We start from the raw sequence: 6,000 nt of genomic DNA, 5'->3' as shown, positions 1-6,000 counted from the left end.
TAGTAAAAATTGGCGATGTTAGATTTATGATGATAACTTATATTAGAACTGCAATATCACAAGTGATACAATAGCTGTCATTCACATGGGATATTGAACTAAGGCCTTTAAATCATAGATAAGGAATCAACTCGAAGACTGAACCAAATGTGAAAAGGACAGTGTGTTCTAAAGCACTGATGTATTGCTTAAATGGTAGACTCCTAATAATGTCATGTATTTATGAGAAAGAGAGCTATAGAAAGTATATTGGTTCCTGTCACCAGCCTATATAGTGATCTTGTTGAAAATGTTTGTTCTTCCTTTTCCAGAACGTAAACCTATTAGAATCCAAGTCCTCAGGAAGAGGTGAGCATAATAACAGTTCCAATGAATTAAAACAAACAAACCAATATATATATATATATATATATATAAAATCATTGTTGGATACTCAAGTTATTTGATTAACAAAGTAAGACATTACATTATTTCTAGAATTATAAGAATGCATTGGAATGCTACTACATAACGAATACAATGAGGAAAATTTCTGAACCCTCAAGAAATTTTAGAATACCTTTGGTTGTTTTCACTTCAGAAATATCCATAAATTTGTTTGGTCTACAAAAGTAAACTAATACAAACTCTGTTTGTCAAAGAAGTTAGTGCCAATAAATTAGTCCTAATTAATAGACAAAATGTGGTTCTGTTTGTTGAAGGAAATATAAAATCAGACATAAAGAAGGAAATATGTATATAAAAGATACACAGAAGAAAAAATGGTGACAAAATAATCAGCTTGTTTCCTTAACTATTTAATTTTAGAACGTTTTGAAGATTATGGCAAGAATCTGTCTAGAAGTATCAGGAAAAAAAACTGTTACAACAAAATGCAAGCAGTTCTAGTTGAAGGACTGTAGCTAACTGTGAATTCTTGGTTCATATCCTTTCAGTCCTTCAAAAATTATCTCAAAGCTATTTCCATCATAATTAGCTCCAGAACATGACTTCTTCAAAATACCTCATCAATATTTAGATGCAAGGGGAAAAATACTAAGGTCAGGTCATGGGTAGTTAGTAATGCTCTGTGGCATCTCTCTCAACTAATAGACAACAGAGTTGGTGACGTGTATGAGTGTGTATGTGCATGTGAATGAAACATATTTATAAGTAATGTGCTATATATTGCAGTAGGATCTTTATATAAGTATCAATAACTGTAAGTAGTAACATGTCAATTAATATGTTTGGCTTTTTACTTCCTTTGAAGTAATCATTTACTTAATTTCCTCAAATATTCAAAACAATTATCCAAAGAAGTAACTTCACCAAAAGAATTGGTCTTAGGTTGTAATAGATTCTTGGGTATTAGGTATGCACACACAAAATGTAGTTTATTAGGAATATAACATACATACATACATACATACATACATACATTTTTAAATAACTTAGCAATGATTAACACAGTTGGTAATCACCACATACTTTAAATATTCTTATATCCTGCTAATATGAAACTCTTCTATTATTAATATAATAAAGCATTTTAAGTGAGAAAATATTGTGTAAAAGAAAAAAGTTCCAAATAATCTATTTAAATTTCTTATTCTTCTAAAATATGTATATAAAAATATATTTGCTGTCATTTTTATGTCTGTAAACACAAGTTATTTCCATGAAAATAAGCACTGTTTTTTGAAAACACCTCATCCTCGCCATATTACTTAACAAAAAGAAAAAAAATACCATTATACAAAGGAGGTACATATTAATTTTCATTCTTACCTTATTTAAGATTATATGTAAATGAAAATTACTACTAAACATGGTGTCATAGGCTGTAATGTTGCATAAAATATAAAACTGATGCATACTGATGCCCAGTCTCTCCTTTGGGTGTATATTTGACTAAACTGTATCACTAAACAAGTACTCTTAACTTGACCATAAAACTTCCCATTTCTGAAAGAACACAATCAATAATTCGAGGTTTGCATATTTTACCATGACTCTCTTGTGTTATCTGAGTCTTAAATTACCATGTAAGCTACTCTAAATTGAAATGAATCTAAAGTATTTCTGCCTCAGTACATAACTAAGCAAAAGCTTAAATAGAATAGAATTAGATCTCAAAAATATAGTAGATTAAGTGTGGGGGTCCCTGCAAATGATATAGACCCCAGAGTAGCAATCTTTGTGAGGCAAGAAGGAAATATGCTTTAGAAGGATGTAGTTAGCTGGACTGGTTCAAACTTCGAAAGTCTGCCCATGAGGTATTTTTTTTTTTTTTTTGACATACGTAAACAGAGTACAACTTCAGAAAAAAAAAAAACAAACTTTCATCATGATAATTATCACAATAAAGCCATGGCCTGCCTAAACCTAAACTATTTTACATGTCTTTTGCAAAGTATCTATGCCCTCTTCTATAAGAATGAGTTCTACTTCCTAAGAAGCAAAGCTTGAGTCTAAGGAGGAAGGATCTGTGATAAAGGTAATAGTAAAGCCTTTTGCCATGCACAGGAACTTCTTTCATAAGAATGAGTTCTAATGACTGAGATACAATGCTCAGGTGACTAGGAGGAGCCTGAGATAACCATAATAGTCTTGGAATTTGGGTAAGATAGAGAAGATCATCAGATTATTAACTACATCCAATCATAGTTTTCCAGGCAGAAACAAGCATAAATCTCTTTCATTGATGAGAAGAAACATGTGTATAACATTCTGAATTCTCTAGTCCTTATCTGTCATTACAAGAGCCACTTCCCCTTTACAATTTGGCTTCTATTTTTTACTCTTTTTTTATATGTCTTGGGTTAAAATTGTCAGAAAAATTACATTTGATTTTAATATTCATTAAATATCTTAAAAACTAAAAATGCAATATGTATAACTATGTGATTTTATTATTAATCTCTGCAGAATTTTTTCTATATAAACCCTATGTCTTTGCATAGTTATAAAATATCATGTTCTATTTGTTCCTCAATTTAGAAATTTTCTCATGGATATACTAATTTTACACCATCTATTTGTTAACGACATATAAATTTATACTGTAAAATTTCTGGAAAAGTAACGGGACATATATAAGTATTTTATGATGAGTATAACATTTATTTTAAGCCTAAATAATATTTATGTTAAGAAGTAGATAAAAGAAAAATAATAACTCAAAATATACTTTCTCACAAGAATGAAATTCTTATAACTGTACTTTCCAGAGTAGGCTAGATTTAAGTTTTGTAAAGTCTGTATTGTCTCTACTAATTTCACCCATGTTGAATATAAATGCTGACTTATTTTCTTGAAAATTGCTCTCTTAGAATGTTTAAATTGCATTGAACACAGAGATATATTCTAGTCCTTCCTCTCCTCCTTCAACTCGATCAAGGATTCTAAAGAACTGAACAAATAAAAAAGTAGACCAACAAGTATCAAAAATAACCTCTGTGGCTTAGGGAAAATAAATGAAGCATTGATGTTTTGCAGAGATCCAAGTGAGTTTGATCATTCTGAAGTTCTGAATCACTTGAGTATGCCTGGTATTGAAGACTTGCAAGGAACAAGAGCTGAATTCTCTGCTTCAGGCACCATACTAGTTACAAGGCCCCAGATAAACAGAAACAAATGTTCTCAAGCTTCAGAGGCACTCCTTTACTATTTACTAGACAAACGCTAAGTGTGCTTCCAATGAATATGCATTCAACTTATTGAAAATTCAATTGTTGACAGACAATTTGGGAAATGTCAGATTAATTGAATAAAGGTGTTGATCTTCTAGCAGACTCATAAGAATACTGTGGCTCAGGGCTCTGAGACTGACTAACCTGAGAATGCTATGCTAAAAAGAACTGCAGAGAAGCACAGTAGTCAGCAGTCCATAGGCCTACCCTTTCCCATAGAGTTATATAGAAAGCTTACCAGTATGCAGTGTATTTTCTTAAGGACATTTTCAGTTACAGCTTCGGAAGTGCTGACCATTTTCTTTAGTCAACATAATGAGACATGGATAGAGAAATGTTCTATGAAGGAGAGTGTCTAGTTTTCAAGCACAATTTAAAAGAAATATGATGGAATGAAGGATGAAACATTTGAAAACAATATTATGTCTTATTCATCATATATTTTGACAGAAAAGAATGCTTTTAAAATGAGAACACAGTTCTGGGTAAAATGATTCTAATTTTCAGGCTCAAAAACTATCTTAAACTATGGAAAGATTTAACAGCTCATCGTAGAAAGGCCAGAATAGAAAAAGTTTTCTAAGAATTTTAAGCATGTTGCCCTGAAACCTAATGACTGTCAGCATAGCACAATAAAAGATAATTAAAATTATATTTTGTGATGATTATGTTTAATGAACTAAAACCAGTAATATTCTTAGAAATCCTGAACCACATCTCTGTAAAACTTTTCTCAGAAATGGCTTAGTGACAAAGGAAAATAAAAAGTTACAATTCTACAAGAAAGATGCAGACAGAAAATACTACACAAGAGTATGAATGAGTCAGTGGGTAGACAACTGAGAGCAAAGGTTATATGTTAAGGAAGGATATCTGAACCCTACTTAAGGACTAGAAAACATTTTCCTTACAATATTTCAGAGTTGTGATGGATGAGTTATTATTATATAGTTCCAGTTCCTACTATTTTTTATTAATAAGAAATTTTCTGTTCATTTTACATCTCAACTACAGAATTCCCTCTCCTCCCTCCTCCTATTCCCACCTCTTCCAAGGTAAGGCCTCCAATGGTGAGTCAGCAGATCAAGCTAAACAACTATCTCACCTATGCAAAGTCCCATGGAGGCTCCATAGCTATTGGTCCACAGTTCATGAGTTCCCACTAGTTTGATTTGGTTGTCTTGGGTTTCCCCATCATGATCTTGATGCCCCTTGCTCATAGAATTTCTCTTCTCTCTCTTTGACTGGACTCCTGGAGCTCGGCCTAGTTGTAGATCTCTGCATCTGCTTACATCAGTTACTGGATGAAGGCTCTATGATGACAGTTAATGTATTCACCAATTTGACTACAGAAGTAGACCTGTTCAGGTACCCCCTCCACTATTGCTAGGAGTCTAAGGTGGGGTCATCCTTGTGGATTACAGGGAACTTCCCTAGCACCCTGTTTCTCCCTATTCTCATGATGTCTCTCTCTATCATGGTATCTCTTTCATTGCTTTCCTACTCCATTCATGTTCCAGCTTGGCCATCTAGTTCCCTTATGTGTTCATCCCTTATCCCCTACCCTCCATTGGCCCCCCTCAACCAGAGTTTATTCATGGAGATCTCATCTATTTCTCTTTCCCAGGGCTATCCATGCATCTCTCTAAGTTTCTTCTTTTCAGCTAACTTCTCTGGAGCTGTGGGTTGCAGTCTGCTTATCCTTTGCTTTAGTATCTAGTATCCACTTATGAGTGAGTACATACCATGTTTGTCCATCTGAGTCTCGGTTACCTCACTCAGGATGATATTTTCTAATTCCATCCATTTGCCTGCAAATTTCCTGATGTCATTTGTTTTTAATGCGAGTAATATTTCCTTGTGTATATGTGCCAAATTTTCTTTATCCATTCTTTGGTTGAGGGGCATCTAGTTTGTTCCTAAGTTCTGGTTATTATGAATAATACTGCTATGAACATAGTTGAGCATGTGTCCTTGTGGTGTGATTGGGCATTTCTTGGGTATATGCCCAAGAGTAGTATAGCTGGGTCTTGAGAAAGATTGACTCCCAATTTTCTAAGAAAGCACCATATTGATTTCCAAAGTGGCTGTACATGTTTACACTCCCACCAATGGTGGACAAGTGTTCCCCTTGCTCCACATTCTTGCCAACATAAGCTGTCATCAGTGATTTTTATGTTAGCCATTCTTACTGGTATAAGATGGTCTCATAGTCATTTTGATTTACATTTCCCTGAAAACCTACAATCTCATGGAAACTGAATGATGCTCAACTTAATCACCAATGGGTCAAGGAATAAATAATGAAATTAAAGATTTCCTAGAA

At 33.3% G+C, this 6,000-nt stretch overlaps 1 long non-coding RNA gene across 1 annotated transcript in view; it reads left to right on the top strand.

Annotated features, from left to right (window-relative positions):
* Nucleotides 1-309: 309 nt before the first annotated feature.
* LOC119088569 overlaps nucleotides 310-6,000 on the top strand; it is a 28,538-nt gene continuing 22,847 nt past the window's right edge. The window contains exon 1 of the long non-coding RNA XR_005092239.1: nucleotides 310-348. This is a non-coding gene — a long non-coding RNA (uncharacterized LOC119088569). The remainder of the gene's footprint in view (nucleotides 349-6,000) is intronic.

The sequence above is a fragment of the Peromyscus leucopus genome, chromosome 9, assembly GCF_004664715.2.
Source record: "Peromyscus leucopus breed LL Stock chromosome 9, UCI_PerLeu_2.1, whole genome shotgun sequence".
Lineage (NCBI taxonomy): Eukaryota > Metazoa > Chordata > Mammalia > Rodentia > Cricetidae > Peromyscus > Peromyscus leucopus.
Note: the sequence above shows the minus strand (reverse complement) of the source record. Positions and strands in the feature narration are given on the sequence as shown.